Raw genomic sequence first — 19,353 nt, forward strand, 5'->3', positions numbered from 1 at the left:
AATCTCATTGATTAGGGGTGTGCATGGTCCAGGCCGGTTTAGTCCCGATTCAGGCCCAGTGGGACCGCTAACACTAGCCGTTTAAAGAAATCTAACTCTTAGACCTATACTAATAACTTCAAATCTCAACCATCCAACCTAATAAAATATATAGATGAGTATTTATAATCCTAAAATAATGAAATGGACTAAATTAGGAAGAAAAACACTTAAAACAACTAAAACAAGATTATGCTTCTGCATCGTTCTCCTCGAGTTGGAAAGAATCAAGTTCAAAGTGGGATTATACTTATATTTAACTAAATCCAAGTGCAAAACAAAACAATGGGTTTGCATAATATAGTTATGACAAAACACAGATTGAGTCAAGACAAAAACACGATTAGAAACCGTATATTGACAAAAGGCGAGAGGAGCGACAAAGCGGACAAGCAAGAGGCGGTATTGTGAAAGGAGCGAGCGGGGAGGCGAAGGTGAGAGGAGCGAGCGTCGAGCGTAGCTGCATTGGAAACGCAAGAGGAGAGAAGTGAGTGTCGAGCCAAAGATAGAAAATTTAGGTTATCTAATCCTTCAAAAATTTCTAATTTTGTTTCTTATTGTATGTATATATTATATATTCCGGGCGGTCCAATCCGAGTAGTCTGATCCAGTCCCATCCACCATGGAAATGGGACCGGACCGCTCAATCACCAGTCCCATTTATTAAGATTGAGGACCGGACCGCCCCTTCAAGGACAAGACCAACTCGATCTATTAGGTCTGTCTCGGTTTGCTCATTTCTATCATTGATGTTTTATACACGATTGGTCGGCCATTTCTTAAGTTGTGAATTACAAGATATCGAAAAGAGAAATATTGATTGTGGTGTCTATTTCGATAGACTAATAAGTGATGCATGAACCTATTTATAGGTTCTATGGGATGACTATTATGGTAATAATAGCAACCGTAATCAATCGGAGACATGCATAATCCTAATAGGTGTGGATAATCAAGTAAATATCATAATATCACTAATATCTTATTTGGCAAGTAGCTTATTTTTTTGTATCTTTTTCTGGACCGTGACAAGTAGCTTATTTGCATGCCCAAGTTATGGAATCCCATTAATGCTTTGCTACAGCGCTTTCATTTGCTTCAAGTTTTGATTTTTTTCCTGTTTGAGTTCAACGGTCTTGAGTAACAATATAAAATTACTTCCCGGCTTAGAAAATTTGGGGCATGCGGATAGACAGAGAGAGAGAGAGAGAGAGAGAGAGAGAGAGAGAGAGAGAGAGAGAGAGAGCTCACGGAAAAACAAGCAAGATGGAGAAACTCAGCGGAAAGTGAGTGTGCATGATCTTCATGTTTGTTCTAGCTTTAGGCTTGACTTGTCGTCCAGTGATTGGGGCAAGACCGCTTGTTGCTGTGGACCAAGTGAGAGATGAAGGGACAACTTTCCATCATCACATGTTGGAGGACGAACGTCGTTGTTGGGGCAGGAAAATATGCGACCCCACCAGATTTCAAGCGTCGAGCCCGCCGTTATTGAGAATCCCCAGTGAATAACTTGTATCTTTGTTAATGATGTATGCAGAAAGCATAAATAAATTCTGCAGTGTTTGATGGTGCTTTTGTTTTTCTCCTTTGGCGAATGTAGTTCTATCCCTTTTGAGACGGAGGATATCCGATTGGCTATTGCGAGAATTGGTGATTAATTTTTTCTTGACAGCCGACATCGTATGTCAATATGTGTTTGCCCATTGATTAGACGAGAAGAAGCTTTCCGATCTCTCTCCGCCGTGAAAATATTGTTTATGTCGGCCCCTCCACGATCGAGCATGGCTCTATGACCATTGCCCTCTTTCTCTCTCCAATTATACAGCTCTCTCTCTCCTCTCTTTTGTGCATCTTTAAGAAAAAGAACAAAGCCACTCTCTTTTCTTTTTCGCAAGTTACTTTACCTCTCTCGCTCCCAAGAGCCTCACCGATCGCATCTCAAGCTACCTCCACCTCCGTTGTCACAAGGAGTATTAGAACCGAACTAAAACTTGAATTGAACGGAACCGGAAGTTCGTGCATTTTCGGGATGCATTTATTTTACGAAAAATGAATGATTTGAAAAATAATTTCTAAAAAGTAATCACTTATATCTCTTACAAAAATAAACAAATAGAAAATTTTATCATTGTTTACTAAAATAGTCGGGCACACAATGTTATCGATAGCGAAAATATTTTCAAAATGCGAAACAAACACATCCTCGGTTCGGTTCGATTTTCGGTTCAGTTAATAATCAAAGAATTCAGATAATTTAACGGATCGGTTTAGTTCGGATAATGGATTTTAATTTGACTCTCTCTTCCTTTCGTGCATGCTCGGTCTTCTCTCTCCTTGTTCACTTCTCATCGGAGCCGTGGGCGGCTCCCCTTCCTCTTCTCTCTCTCTCTCTCTCTCTCTCTCTCTCTCTCTTCATCTTTGTGCTCTCTCTCACCGGATGAGAGCGGTGGATGGCTTCTCTCTCCCCCTTTTCATCGTTGCGTCTCTCTCATCTTCTACCCAATCCTTTCTGTCTTGATCACATCTCGTGATAGAACAAAACTCTACACTTTCAATCCATGGATATTCTGTTGAATGGTGGAAGAAGAGATCGGCTTCAGCCATGGATGAGTTCCGACCAAATCCAGTCCCTTGGCGGTAGATGTGGAAGTGAGGCACCAGACGAAGGAGACGGCCAAGCTGGAGAGATGCGACGCCGACGAATCCCGTGGCAATGACAAAACGAAGCACCGAGGTTGGGCTCCTGGTGGCCGATAAAGGAAAGGCTCGCTTTCATCTTAACCATCATTAACATTCTTTGGAGAAATCGAATCAACATACGCACAACAAAGCACTAGAGATCTCAAACAAAAGAAAAGAAAGAACAAAATCAAAATCAAAATCAAAAAATCAAACCGAAAACTGAACCAAATCAAATTGAGTTTTTTAGTTCAGCTTGGTTCAAGACGAGTTTTGATTCACTTCAAGCATATAAAATTTAAATGAACCGAACCATTGACACCCTAGTTGTCGCCTAAAAAAGCCACTCCCTCTTCGTCGCTCCCAAGAGCCCCCGCCGATGGCCCCCCAGGCTTAGATCCGATGCCTCCACTACGTCACCTCCAGGAGCCACTCCCCTCGTTTCGCGCTATCGAGAGCCCTCGCCGACATGTGCTGCCCAAGTTGCATGTGCCATGGAATGCGTGAATGGAACCTTGGCCAGCACACGTCGACGTGTGTAATCTATGCATGCCCACATGGATAAAGGATTTCAATTCCTTGTGTTATGATCTTCCTAAAGAAAAGAAATAAGGGCGAGTTTATTTAAATAATTTCAAATATATATTCTGAAAATGATCACTCGTGTCGCTTACAAAGATAAATTAATAAAAAAATTCATCATTTAAATATATTTAGCCATAAATTATTATCAATAACGAAAATTTTTTAGGTGATTGATTACTTTAAGCTATAAAAATGGTTATTAGTTTTAATTTTTTTTAACTCATATATTTTTGGTGAAATAACTGGAGTAAAATTACAAAATTGGATTTAGAAAAAATTTCAAATAAGGGTATATAGTGCTCTCATTTTCTTAAATAAGGGCCTGAAGTGGACTTGTTTCAAATAAGGGTATGGAGTGCCCTTTTTGTTTAAAAAATGTCGTGATTTTCTCTTTTTTATTTTCTTTTTCTTTTTCTTTTTTTCTCATTTCTATTTTTTTTTTCCTTTGTTTCGCCCATACCCTCACCTGTTTTACCCTCTCCTGGGCGGTGTTCATCGTCTCTTCCAAAGATACAACCCGGAGGACTCCGTAAAATTCTTACAAGCGAAGAGAAAATTTCTATCCAAAAGAAAAGGGGAAATTTCAACGCCTCTTCTGGTTCCTTGGTCGACCCTCAACGACGATCGCACCCCCGCTCCAAATCTGTTCGTCTTTGAGGTCACACGACCCCAACATTGCCACAGCTGGGGTCTAGTAATCTCTTGGGTCCGTGGCGACGACCCAATGAGAGACTCGAGGCTCGTCGTCCTCATTGCCGATGGTGGTGATTGTCGATTTCCTTCTAACTTTCTTGACTAAATGTCGTCCCTTGAGATTGTCGAGCACTTCCATGGAGAACTTGGCGACAAAGCCATTGATATTGTCTCTCTTGGCCTCGCCCCGCCTAGAGGTGAGATCGCCCTTAACGGCCGCAAGGGACGTCTCACCAAGGCCGGCGAAGGTTGGGCAAGGGTCGCCAACCTCGACCAAAGAAGAAAAAAAAAGAAAAAGGAAAAAAAAAGAAATCAGATAAGAAAATGATGCAAATATTCTTGTCGGTCCTTCTTAAAAATAAAGATGATATTTTAGGTTCTTATTTAAAATAATATCCATTTTAAATTTTTATTTTAAAAAAATGGGACTCGGGCCCCTTTTTTTAAATTTTTCCTTGGATCTATGACCTCGGCTCTCCCTCCTCTGCTCTGGGTTGGGCTGGACCGACCCACCCAAGTAATCTTTTGTTTCTCTTTATGTTTAAGCCTCGTTCGTCTGTAATCAAAACGTCGTCGCTTGGGGCATCATCTTCTGTCTCAGATGTCAGGTCTCTGAATTGAGAAAAAGCGAGACAGAGACTCTGACGAGAAAGCTCTCCGACCTCGTTTCGCTTCGCCATGGTGCTCTCTCTCTCTCTCTCTCTCTTCTAATGACTGCTCGAGTTGTTGAGCTTCTTCACTGAACCTCTCGCATTCCTTCTTCAGGATTATTTGAAGACGGCGATTCCTTCGCAGCTCATCTCGGAGAGAGGCTCCAATCTGGTCGTCATCAGCCCTGGTACTCCCACCTCTCTTCAACCGAATCAAATAGTAAGCGCCTCGCTCGACCCTAGCTTGAACGTGCTCGTTCCTTGCTTTCCAGGTTCTGCGAACATGAGAGTGGGCCTCGCTCAGCAGGACGCGCCTTTCACCGCCCCTCATTGCATCGCCCGGTACACCAGCCAGGTGCCCAAGCGAAACGTGCAAGATCAGGTCCGACCATGTTTCATGACTTTCTTTTTTCTCCGTCTGGTTTTTCGCGGGTGTTTGGTTTTGGCACTGTGGAAGTGATGGTTTGTTGTTGCTTTGGAGTTTCTAGATGCTCAATTCTCAGGTTACGACCGCGCAACACATGGAGCGAGAGAAGGCGTATGATATTGTGGGTTGACTTCTGCTGTTTGTCTTTAGTTGTCACGTGGGAATGCCTCGAATTTTTGAATTTTTCTCAGTATTAACGTGTGGATTAGTGTACCTCAGATAGCATCGTTGCTGAAGATTCCGTTCTTGGATGAGGAGGTCACGAACAGCAGCTCTTTCCAGCGCAAGGTTTGGGAGATTCCGTTCTTGGTTGAGCTGCTCGCTTCGCTTCTGCTTAATTTTCAAAATGATATGGCAGATTTAGAGGAGGCCTTTTGTGTGAACTTCATTGTTTTCATGGTCCAATTATCTTTTTATTCTGTCATTTGAGTTGGCTACTCGAAAGTTCAGTATTTTAAGGCAATTGTCTCAACTTATACTCTGTTTTCTTCATACGGTATTCTATGAACTGTTTTAGTCTTTATTAGCACATTGTCCTCTGAGGAAGTTTGTTTCTTTGATGGTTAGGAAAGGACTTGAAAGATTTGTAATGCCTTTTTCTTGACAACTTAGAAATTTCTCCTCTTGTTCTATGTAAATCTATGATGCATTGTTATCCAAGAGGAGACTGCAGAGTAGTTGCACCCTTGGATCTAGGATATTCTCAAATTTAAGTACTGTCAGAGCTCTGTTCCTGCTCCCCAATACATAACTAAAATAAAATCACCCAGCGCCGCCCAAAAAAGAATGGAAGTCTACCCAAAATGCTTGGATGTCTATGTGTCTATGTAAGGACATGTATATGAATGTCCTTTGCTGCCTTTTGTGTGTATTATTTTGCAGTCTTCAGATTCTACTTGCATCATGATATTTGTTATTGGAGTTCGTCCATGATTGTGTCAGGCAAGGCATTTCCTTGTCAATTTGTTTTCACAGTGAAAGAAAAACTGACTTACCTGTTATACAGATGGGACATGTTGACGCCTATAATCCACAGAATGTTAGGAAAGATTCAGTCTTTTCTTGGACGGATGTGTATGAGAAGCAAAGTTCGACTCTGGTAACAGGTCTATATATAACTATTTTTTTCTATTCATTGGCTAATGGTTTTTCTGAGTTAATTGACTTCACTATGGCTCAGACCTTTTACCTTTCTCTTCTTACTTATGTTATCTGCTTCTACTTATTGATATGTCAGAGACTCAGAAACCGCGCTGTCAGATCATGGACGGCTTTGTCTGTGCAAAGAAAAATGGCAACATAGTACTTATATTCCCTTATCTAAGATTTGATGTAGTATATACTTCTGTTAATTGAATATTCGTAACAATATAAGATTTTTAGCTTTTGTCTGGGCTGGAGCATATTTCCAATATACTAGATGCCTAGGATAACGACACTCTACCACGAAACAGTGATCGTCTCTATGTCATTTTGGAACTAAGTAGAGAAACTGTGAGGTAGATATAAACTAAAAATTCCATATGATTGTTTTGTCTCTAAGTTGGAGTATCAGGGGTGTTAAGTAACATACCGTGAAATGGAAGCTGTCATCCAAAATGTAGATAGCTATTAGGATGGTGCACTCTGTCAATGTTTGGAACTTCTGACCGTCAACCTTCAATCATGTCTGAAGCTAATTTTAACGCAAATGCTTGTTCTGATTATTTCTCCAATGAGCATGCTATATAGTTCTGCCTCCTGTACAAAAGCTGCTGTAGCTGCTAATATTTTTGAGCAGAAGCATCCAGCTTCAATGCTCCTAGCCTGTAGTCAGTCTACTAAAATTGTTCCGTTGGCTGTATTGGTGCCTTGGTTTGTCTAAGGATGTATGGAGTTGATAAGGTAATGGGTTGTCTTTCATTATTGTCTTGTTTATTCAAGGATATGTGGAGTTGGCTTTCAGCTAGAGCAAAGGTCTTGGCATTTTGTAGATAGCGAAGCTTGCTAAATGACCTACAGAGTGAAAAGTGGAAGCATTTTTTTTTTTTTTTTTAACCGTGCAACTATGTGTCACCTACATTTATTGTTGCCAAACTATGTACATTGTCGAGGTTGTTTTTTCATAGATGACTTGCATAATGCAGTATAATTATTTTTCATGCTGATATTGAATCTGCAGAAAGTCTTTAGTTTGTGCTTTTGTATATGACTTGCACCTTTGCTTTGCAGATAGCTCAGAGGATAAAGAATTGCCTAGTACTTCGTTGGACCAACATGAGGGAGTGGATATGGACTTAGGTGACCGTAAATACAAAATGTTCATTTGTGGTGAGGAAGCTCTGAAAATATCACCCACAGAGCCTTACTGCTTCTGCCGTCCCGTTCGAAGAGGTCATTTTAACATTTCGCAAGACTATCCTGCGCAGCAGGTGAGACACCCTAAATATTACGCGTTGAAAGAAGTTGCTGTCTGATTATTACTGAGTTCCACTCTTTCACTCCTTGGAGGTACACATTAAGTACATTGCTTAGTTAGATTCATTGGTATCTGTAGCCTCATCCAGAATCAGTTCTAACCATCCAGCAAAACACCTGTAATATAAAGTATTGCATGCATTTGCTATGTGATACGATAGTAGTATGGATATGGTGAAGTCGAAAAAGAATGATATGGTAAGATGTTGCTCATCCCTATAATTTTGCTTCACAGGTGTATGAGGATTTGCATACTATCTGGGACTGGATATTGGTGGAGAAATTGCATATACCCCAATCTGAAAGGAATATGTATTCTGCCATGCTTGTGTTGCCAGAGACATTTGACAATCGCGGTACTTATTTGCTTTGCTTTCATTATGTTCATTTGCTTGTATCCACGAAGATTTTACTATTGGTTTTTCCGCTTATGCATTTCATATGATCTCTGTGTTGTAAGTGGATGCATGAATATATGGTTGAGTATAAATAGAGAATTGGTATTATGGTTTCTTCCCATGCTTCTTCATTTTTTTCTTGCGGTTCATTGGCTGATTTTACTTTGGTTTATCTTTACGAATGGATTTCTTTTTCTATGATTGAGAAGTAGTATACCATTGCTTTAGCTGAAGATAGCTCCAGAAAAGGACCTTTAAGATCTTCAAGTAATGTACAATCATTAGGTTGAAAACGAGAAACTTAAATTTGCTGGGATTAATGCTTTTTTGCGGATTTTGTTGCATCTTGTTGAGCAATTGTTTGCCTTTTCTTAAGCTCTAACGCATGGAGCAGTAGTAAATTATAATGGTCTTTTTGCATCGGGAGTTTATACCTGGTGCAGTTTTTGTGTGTCTGAAATAGAACTTTGGATATAAGGTTGAGTCATATGTTTGATCTTATATCAACTTCTTCTCACCTTTTTTTTCAAGCACTCTATGATTCTTCAGATGGCGGTGTGTCAGATTCATATTGCAAGATGCAACAAAATCCCCAAAAAAAAGCATAATATAGGCTAAAATATCCACAAAAAAAGCATAATATAGGCTAACTGTCGAAGAGTTATGGAGGATTGCCACCCCTGTTAAAATGATTCTCAATAAAAACCTCTTCAAAAGTCGATGAATGAGTTTTGAAGTAAATGCCTCATTTGCCTCTCCTATAAGCTACTAACATATCTCTCTCTTTAATAATACTGCTGCAGGAATTGAACGGAATCCTTCAATCTCTTCTTCTCCTTGCTTTTGCTAACATGCATTCTTATCCATGCCCAGAGCTCATTCTTGACCGTGGCTGTTAGGATCTGATCCGGACTGTAAGATCTTATTTGAAACTTAAGTAGGACCTGAATTAGCTAGGATCTTTACATGGTTCTGATTGTAAGCTAAAAGTCATACGATCAACGCAATCCCACTCATCCCATCAGTCCAATCTTGACATACTTCAACCTTGAAAGATGTAATCCTAATATCTGTTTGATAGAATTATAGATTATTCTTGTGGAAGAGGTATATAAACTGTAAATTCGCACCATTTGGAGGATTATCGTCACACAATGTTCATAATTATTAAATTCGCACGACTATTCAAGATTTTTGTATTGTTGGTGTAATTTTAGAATCTTACGATCCACAACCTGATATTATGATTCGATCCCTTAGACACCTTCATCGTTCATAATTAGGATTCCGATCCAAACCTTGTTCTTACTATAGAAAGCTCAGCCAAGAAAGCACCAACAGTGCTAAAGCAGTGTTCCAGAAATGTCATGTCTTTGGGGTGTGTCTTAGTAGGTGATTTAACCATCTCCAGGGCATCTCCAGGGCATCTCCAGGGCATATTTACAAAGGAAACACCTAAACCAGAATTAAAGCCATTCTGCATGTTACTGATTGTCAAAATGCTATTGAAGACTGCCTTCTTGTATAGGGAAAGAGAGCTACTTTTGGAGGAACTTCCTTTACTAGATCCGCCTTCATGGGAAATCAACCTCCTCACTCAAATTTGTCTCAAATGACAGATTAGTGTATGGTTTGATCGAAAATACCTGCTAATAGACCAAGACCAAATGATCCTTATCTTCATTGCGATTCACACCCTCAAGATTGTAACGAATAATGAAGAAATACCTCACCATCTCAATTCCCAATCTTAAGCGTTCCAAACGATATTCGATTTCCATCAGGTGCTGTAGTGACCAGTATACAAAAATCTCAAAATTGTGCTGGCTTGCTACAAGCCTTAAAAGAATCAGGCAATAACTGTTTAATGAGTGATTTTACACTTGAACCACCATGCCACAAGGAGATAGAGAACTTTATACTCATAGATTATGATGGATGAGCTATCCTTCTCTGATCAACTTCCAGTCTATAAGTGCTCCTGCTCCCTTCAATCATCCATGCTATGCAAGAATTTCTGTTAAGTAGTTCATTAGGGTTGAGAATGTGATTTAGCTTAAGTAGTTAAAGAGTTCTGCATTATCCCATTTATTGGGGTGAAATTCTGTAAGCTTAGACATGTTGCTGATGGAAGAGGTATTTACGTAGATTCTTCAGTGGATTCTTTGTCCTTAGTTATATGCGTTTCCAGCCAGCTTGCGTTGTTTTCTTGTAAGTTTAGCTTTTTGTATTGAATACATGTAGCCAGAATCTAGAGAATGGGTTCTTGGTTGTTTTTCTGTTTTTCTTTGCCGGGGAATCTAGCAGATTCCAAATTGAATTTTCTGATTTCTCTGGTTTTAAGCAGAAATTAAGGAAGTGCTATCTATAGTGTTGCGGGACTTGCAATTCAGCTCAGCTGTGGTACACCAGGTTGGGAACCTTTCTTCCTTCCGATGACTTGCAGAAATTTATTCCCATTTATAGCTGTGAAAGATAATTCAACATCAACATCACCTTTATCCCAAACTAGTTGGGGTCGGCGGTCGATGAACCCAAAAATAAATAAAATAAAAGCAAGACCGATTGAGGAAAAAGAAATAATTATATCAAAATAAAAATATATAAATAGTATGTGCTCTTAGCATGTTTCACTGTTCCGATGACAATTCCCCACTATCATAAAATTGTTATAATTTTTATGGACGTGCATGTTTTCTAACTGCGTCACCAGATTATTTACAGCTGGTTTACTTTGCATGGCACTAAATTTTTCCAAATGCTTGCTTTTTTTCTCTTCTGCACTCTTCATGCTCCAAATTGTGTATTGAGTCTCATGATGTGATCAGCGTCCTGGACAAATAATTAGGTATCCTATACATTCCCGCTGTTTTCTCCATTAGTAGAGTATAGTTATTATATTGACCTAAACTGATTTCTCAGGAAGGTCTTGCTGCAGCTTTTGGGAACGGTTTGTCAACTGCATGCATTGTAAATATTGGAGCTCAGGTGACATCAGTCATATGCATTGAGGTACTTGTGGTTCTTTTACTTTTTACCTCCATTGGAGTATAAGTCTTCCTTTTGGTAATACAGATCAAATTCACCAGTAATTTCAACATAGATTGACCTTAGATATAACATCCTTTCATAAATCGAAGGAAAAGAAAAATGAGCTATCCTCGTTTGTGTTTGTGCGTGGCCCGTGCCCAGAATAATTATTTGTGAAATCCATATTGCCCGGTAATTATGATGAAAGAGAGTGCATTTTCCACTTCCAACATCATTCTTGACTTGTTATCACCAATACCAGCAGTGAAATTGTTGCTCCTGCCTCCATGCTTATTTACCTCTTTGTTAGAAATTTCTTGTTCCACCATCTCTCATTTTGTTAATGATAGTGTCACCTCCAAATTAATGGATGAAAACTGAATCACAATGACTGAGAAATTCTGTTTAGGTTTGTATTGTGCCTATGGCACTCTCTTTTTCTAGACCTTTAATGCTGCGTTTCATATGTCTGATTAACATTCTTCTGGTAAACAAATGACCCTCATGGGTGCCAATATTCTTTGAACAAAATGAAACAAATTAAATTTTTACGCATTCTGCCTGGACTTTATATCTACTGATGACTTTAAAAACTGCGATATATTATCTTCCACTCATTTAATGAAGAAATTTTTTAAATGTCAGGATTGAGTGGCTCTACCTACCTCTGAGAAGACATTACCATTTGGTGGAGAGGTGCTGCTTAATATTTGTCATTGTTCTGGGCTTACTGCAGTATATCTGGATTAGCCTAGCTACCATCATATGCAGAATGTTTAAAGTTGATTTGCCTCACCACCTTACATACATTTGCTTGTAGTATGTGAGGTCTGGCTATAATTATTTGGCTTCACTCTAGATATAGAGAGCTTTTGAAAAAAAAAATTATACTTTTATCTTGAGATAACTTAATTCAGCATGCAGGTTTTTATTATTTATCCCATATGTCTAGTTTCTTGCTTCATTGGACTTGAAACTATTTCTTGAACATCAATGATTATGATATTGATGAGTAATGTGGTTTCAGGTTTATCCAGATGCCTCTTATGGACCCAGAGACATCATCAAACTTGGCCTCAAGTTCACACAGACATGTTGACCAAGCCTATAGACTTGTTGATGCTAAATGAACTGAAAGAATCCTACTGTTACATCCAAGTGAGTCTGATTTGAGAATTAAGATTCAGTGTTCATAAAATTCTTATGCTCGTGAGCACTAAAAACTTACAACTATGCTCCAGTTATAATGGTAGAAACCCCATGTGAGATTGGGCATTTATTCAGTTTACGAACCATATATGTGTATTGCTCTATGTGCAGAAACATGTGTTGCATACTCTCTTTCAGACAAACTAAATTTTGTGCTTACAGGAGGGGGAGGTTGATGCTGTAGCAGTTGTTCAGTCATATGAGGATGGGATGCCAGCTGCGTCTCATAGGACGAGGCTTACTGCTCTCAATGTATATTTCCCAAAATGAAATCTCATCTCTATATTACTTTGCTTATTAGATGTTTTGCTGTTTAGAGATGGACTAATGGTTCTTTCCTCTTTAGGTACCTCCTATGGGTTTGTTTTATCCGACGCTTTTGGTTCCAGAAGTATATCCTCCACCGCCTCGTTCTTGGTGAGTGAGATTGTTATTTTCAAAAAACTGTTCAGGGCAAGTTTAATCATGATCAACCTTCTCTACCGCTGTGATTGTTTTACCAGGTTTAATGATTACAAGGATATCCTAGAAGAAACCTGGCATTTTGATTATCCCAGACGACCGGACATGGCGGATAGTCTCTATCCTGGTTTTAACATTGGATTGCCAATGTGGGACAGCTATCCGATATTTCAAACAAAACCTAAGAAGGAAGAGAATGTTGGCCTTGCTGAAGCAATCACAAGTAGTATTCTTTCAACTGGTAGGTCCTTACCAATTTCTTGAACTCTGCTTGCAGAATGTCATGTCTTATGAAAATTATTACTTTTATATTGCTTTGACGGGGCGTATCGATCTCAAGAGAAAACTGTTCTGTAGCATACAACTGGTGAGTCTTGTGCACACAGTGAGATGTCCTTTGAATTACTCCATATATTGACTAGGAAAAATGACTCAATCTCGTGATTTAGATCGGCGGAGTAGCTCTGACTGAGGGTCTCATTCCTGCTGTGGAAGATAGGTTAGTTCTACTTATACTTTAAACATTTGCAGAATCGTGGCTTTGTGAGTATTCTGGCGCAGTGACAGGATTTCATGTTTGACTCTGTATAAACGGGTGTAAAGAGCCTTGTCAATGCTGAAAGAAAATCAATGAATTTGTTTACCGAAATCTGCTGGAGTAATCCCTCCTTAAATCAAGATATTGGCCTCTTTTCTGGCAAATGTTTAGAGAAGGATCACATTAATATAGACCATGAGCTATTTACATGTATATTTCGAACTTTTGAGTCCATGATATTCAAAACCCTAAGTTATTCTTCTATGTTAATAGCTTTTATACTGTTGATTGCTTATCCTGTATTTGAGCGCCCTTGTGGTTTTGACGGCTATTTTGTATATGGCTTTAGTTTTGTGGGCTCTTTTTGAAAATGGGTTTGCACCCCCTTGGTGCCCTACAGTTGAACTTTTCTATCTATCAAGCAACCATCCTCTTAGGATTTGCAATGTCAGCTCCTGTTTATTTACATCCCATCCCATCCCATCCCATCCCAACCCACGAACAAACAACACACAACCCCCGCACCCCAACCAACCAACCAACAACACCCCCCCCCAAACACTCAAAAAAAGAAAAAAACCAAACAAGGGAAGAAAGAACAGAGAATGGTGTTTTCTTTTGTTTTCTATGGTCTCTTCCATTTAAATAGGAGGATTTTTCTCGGTGCCCATCATGGACTCTGGTGTCATTGTCCAGTATTTTTTTTTTTTTTCCAAAGAACATTTCCAATAGAAATTCCGAAGCCTAAATTGGTTCTCATTACTAATTGATTCTGTTGTTGCAGAGTATTGCATGCAATTCCTTCGAAAGAAGCAATTGATACGGTCGAGGTCAGTACACTCTTTCGTTGCCTTGTCGCTGTCATGTTAAGTACTTCTTTGCTATATGTAGTTGTCGACTAGTCGTGGGTCATGCAGCTTATTTTCATATTATTGGCAACCACATGATAAGCGGCATAAATTAGCGCGATGTTTACATGTTAAATAGGTCGATTTGTGGATTTTTTTATTGCTGGAACAAAGGACTACATTCTATCTATGCTCCTCAGTTGTAGTTATCCAAATTTCTTGAAACACGTCTTATTCAAAGGGTATAGAGGCTTGGGTTTTTCTGGGCATATCATTTGTATCTCATGACTTGAGTTTGTCACCATTCCATGTCGTATGCTTTGAAGATTTCATCATAAAGGTTAACGAGATGTGCAGTATTCTTAAGCTAGACTTACCAACAATGCATGTGAGGTGAAAATTCCAATAGGACTAAATTTGTGCACTTTTGGATTGTGCAAACTGAGTTGTTGTCTTAAACAGGTTTTGCAATCAAGAACGCACCCTGCTTTTGTGTCATGGAAAGGTGGAGCGGTAAGATAAGCATTGTCTCATAACATCTTCTCACTATTTTTTGCTGTAAGAAGATGAATTTTGACTAAGACTCTAACTGGCGAGTTGAACATGACTCATTTCCTTTCCTGCCTGATGGAGACTGGGAGCTGTTTTGTATAAGAAATTCTGTTGGTTTTAAATCAAAATATGCAGAACACATTCGCCAACATCCCCTTTTACTCGGCCAATAATTATGGGGGTAAAGGCAAACATTGCATTTTCCAAAAGTACGCGCCTTGTTTAAATACAGCATCTTGAAGACAAAGAAAAGCTTCTTCAAAGAGAGACATACCATGTTTCCATGGTAGTCAAACTCGTCACATAACATTGATGATATCCCCAAGTTAGACCTTGTCACGGTCTTTTGAATAGTGGATTTGAACACTGGCTAACTTAAATATATTCAAATATTCGTGTCCATCATTCGAACTTGCAACTTCTTAGTGATGAGCTTACTTGTTTAATTTAAGTTGTAGCCTTTCTTAACTTGGTTGGTTCTCAGGCTATTAATTTGAAGTGCAACCTGAAAATTTTTGAGTCAAAATCTGATATATCTCTTAATATGAAAGACTATTGCTGGGAGTATTCTGATAGATTAAATATTCCTCTTACTATGGCATGCTTTGTTCTCAACAGATTTTAGGAATTCTTGATATTGGCCGAGATGCTTGGATACATCGAATGGACTGGATTCACAATGGAGTCCATGTTGGTATTGGCAGAAAGTACAAGGACTCTTATTATGTCCAAGCACAAGCAACATGTTACATTAACTCTTGAAAGGTAAAACAATTGGGGCTCATAGCTACTCCCATTAAACTGGTCAGCGGAGATGCTCTTATTACGACTTTCGGGATAGTCTATGTTACTATTTCACTACTGGATGTTCGAAACTCCATTTGAGGACATTGATTGCTGATCTCGATGGGTCTAAATACACTTGTGTCTACCAGGCAGGACCAGATGCTAAAGTTTTAAATCATCTTCACTTGTGCAGCAGTTGTAGCAGGTGGTTTCCCCTTCTAAGCGTTCTGTGGGGCAAGGTTGCAAGCCTGTTAAGAATTGCAATTGTCCGGTGTCCCATCCGAACGATTGCATAACTGCGGGGTGGTTATAACTGTTGCATTTCTTTCCTTCGTTCTGATCAGAGTTTGCACATCCTAATTAATATGGCTTCTTGTTGATAGTCGAAGTGGATCCGAAGTCAGCTGGTTTTTGTGGACAAAGAAAGCGAGTGCTTCTTCTATGGCAATATCAGGCGGCTGGAAGGGTACTTGGTGATACTGATAGATTGCATTCCTCCCCTACTTCTTTTGCCGCAAAATATGTTGAAATCGTCCCCTCCCTGCATAATATCAAGTTTCTTTTCCTGCAAAATATGTTTTCTTCACTTAGAATAAATCAAAACGAACTACTAATCCAAGTTAATTTCCATGCAAAACCATGTTGGCCTTTCATGTATCGAAACGAACGGAATCGGTTTTTCCAGATTTTCCTTCTATTTGGTTTGCGCGGTTGAATCAAAGGACGGTTTTGCACCCTTCAAGGTCTTGTTACCGGTACTAACATATCACGTAGCATGGTGCACAATCGCCTATCAAAAGGCCCCGTTGATGTTCATCGGGCTGAACCTCTTGTTTTCTGTGCTGCAATCACCTATCAAAGGAACCCGTTGATGTTCGTCCGGCTGAATTTCTTTCTTTCGTGTACTGCACTTAACGTATTTTCGCTTCGAATTCTATGGAATGAATTTATTACACTTCGAATCACCACGATTTTCTTGAACTTCTAGTGCTTTTCGAACTCTTACATTTAGAACTTTTTGAACATTTAGTAAGTCAAGACTTTACTTATCTTTTTCAACATAAAATCGACTTTTGAACAACTTTTTGTCTTCATTATCTTTTTCTTTTCTATTTCTCTCGCCACGTGCAAAACGTGCGATTTCATGCTAATACAAAACACGAAGACACCAAAGCAAGTCCCAGTAGATAGATACTCCTATTTTCACAAAAAGAAGCTCTATAAATAAACACCCTTTCTTTCCTCATTTTTCCTTTTGCACCCCCCTGCCTTCGCTTTTCGCGCCATCTTTTTTCCCTTTTTTTTTTTTAAATTTTACCAACATATTACGAGCCAAAAATCCTGCAGCCCAAAATCCTGTCCTCTGCCACTGTTCAAGAAGAACATCAAGAGCGTGTCTTGTTGCCTATGAAAGCGCAAGGAGAAAAATAAGACAGCATATCAAACTGAGGAGCCTTGCCAGAGAGAAATTTGCTCTTAGTGTAGTTTCATCTTTAATAGGAAATGCATTTGCTGAGAAATGTTTTCTCCGACAAGTATATAAAAGATTGAACAAGGCATACACTACATGATATCAACAAGTTTTGCTCGATTGAAGTTGCTGAGAATCTCACATGAAAAAAAGGCTCCTCATTGGTTGGACGCCTCCACCTTTTCTAACAATATTTTGTTCTTAACCCTAGAGCAAGGTGCCTTTGTGTTTTCCATTATGCTCCACAAGATACTGATAGGGCCAAATATTTTTTCACACCAACTATTTATTACTGTCCGCCAATTCATAACAGGAATGGACTATCGGATAAGAGACTACCTCTACCGTAAACCAGGCTTAAACTATTTGTGTAGATGTGGCCATTTTGTAAAAAAAAATGTGCCCAAGAAGCAGGTTTTTACATCTTAAGGGTGTGCATCGTAACACTTCTGAAAGTGGATTTCTGCTCCGGATGTGCTCCAAAAGGCAATACAATGCTCACAATTCATTTTTGTACCAAAATAAGTATACCAAAGTCTAGCTAACATATGGCCTAAGGAAACAATGTTAGGAACTTCACGAAAGCCGATAAAGACCATAATAGCACAATGGTAGATGAAATTCGTAAAACACTGTGCATAATAAAGCCACATTATTGCTAGTGTTAATCCATTTACAGCCTAATAATGCATGGAAACTTCCACTTATTAACAGATTTGTTGTGATAATTCTTTTACCATCTATTAAAGGAATAATCATGGGAGACATAAAATGATCAACAATAACTACGGGTGGATAATTCGAGGGTATCAATTCGGAGCAACAACAAAGTGTTGTTGGCCAAATTTATACAAGGTTGTGGAGAAGCAATGATAAACCATACATTTCGTGTGTCATTAGTCCGGTTTCTTCCCGCCACAATGACATGCCCATTCTCAACAATCTCACAACTGCTCGGTGGTACAATCTGAAATCATTCACTAATTAAGACCGATTTGTTCTGAAATGCACGTGGTTCTTGAAGATCTGTTTTCTACCCAACTGGAACTTCAAGACTGTCCAAAGCAAACTTTGCCTTATGTAAGAATAGCATATAGGTTTCGTTACTCCTTAGGAGAAAAAAAAATATGACTATAAGAGTCAGAAATTCTCAAGCAATTCAAGCAGAAATCTTCATCAAGTGTCCAGCAGTAGAAATATTCGGTATCGGTATGCAGCTACTAATGGGATGAATGCATGTCTCACAGCTATATAATCAGGATCTTGCTGGTCCTGTATAATATACTGGTCACAAACTTCTGAAAAATCAGTATTACAACATACTCGTCATATAATTCAGATGCAAATCCCACTTAACCGTTAAACCGATATGGCTCTAACCACACTAAAGCAAAAACAGCAACTAATTTGAGAAACTACATGAGCTCATTTCAGTGTCCTATCATTGGTACCTCAGAAGCTTATTTTTCATTATGTAGGTTTCACTCAAACATCCAAGAAGCTTCCAGGAGTTAAGCTTCTTGGCATTTTCCTTCATAAAGGCTGTGGCACATAAGGATTAAAAGAGAACCCTAAAATGTTGCAAAGGCGTCAGAAATCAGAATCGACAATCAGCTTCTTGCGCTTTTGTCTCTATTCCACTGAATAACTTAAGAAAACTCCGTGTATGTCGGGTGATTCTTTTCGTTTTCATATCCACAGTCTACAGGGCGAAAATAAAAAAACCACTTAACCAGTTATCCATGGGCATAACAGATGTTCATATTACTCTCTAGCTCAGAGTAAATTTGGTTTTCAATTATCCCTAGTTGCCAAATCCGAAAAGTGGTAAAAGCACTCGACTGTCAAACAACCTTTCCTGGTGGCTTGCCGTCTCGCTTCTTCACTCCCCTATGGTTTTGCCGGCTGGTTGTCCGCTGCAATTCGTGGTTTCGCATAAGGGAGTTCCCGATCTATACCACGCGGATTGGCTCAGTTTTTCGCCTGAGAAGGGGACTGAACCAACCCATGTACACCCCCTCCCCATTTTGTTTCACTCTCCCTCCCTTGTTTGTCCTTTGAACATAGAATTCACCGACTTCTCTCAATAAATTGCCACTTCTAGCAATGGCTGCCGACTTTTCGGCTTGTAAAGTCATTACCAATGAGTTCACTACCAAGCATCCACAGACAACTTACGAAAGAAACACTTAGTCAAAGTCCCTCGAACAAATGCATCGATACATTTTTCAAGTTTCCGCGCAGTCATAACACCGTACGAATCGAATTTCAAAATCCATCTTGAGCATTACATCAACTAATACAATTCGGATGTGCCAGGCGTTACCTGATGTACAGCAAGCCGCATGATGCCCAGAACCACAAAGGAGAGTATCCTTCACCCAAAGCCCGTCATCAATTTCCATGGTTTCAGTCAGCAGTTGTAGTCGGTCACCATTGGCTCGCTAGGAAGACTGTTTTAGGAAGACGGACCTTCTTCTGTTCATTACATTCGTCGGAGATCGGCAACATCTGATGGAAGATGAGCAG

General features: G+C 39.3%; 2 pseudogenes; one reads left to right on the forward strand and one right to left on the reverse strand.

Annotated features, from left to right (window-relative positions):
• Nucleotides 1-15,503, forward strand: part of LOC115733556 — a 92,607-nt pseudogene extending 77,104 nt beyond the window's left edge.
• LOC115734061 overlaps nt 1-19,353 on the reverse strand; it is a 227,610-nt pseudogene that overhangs the window by 163,368 nt on the left and 44,889 nt on the right.

Source organism: Rhodamnia argentea, chromosome 1 (genome assembly GCF_020921035.1).
Source record: "Rhodamnia argentea isolate NSW1041297 chromosome 1, ASM2092103v1, whole genome shotgun sequence".
Classification (NCBI taxonomy): Eukaryota; Viridiplantae; Streptophyta; class Magnoliopsida; order Myrtales; family Myrtaceae; genus Rhodamnia; species Rhodamnia argentea.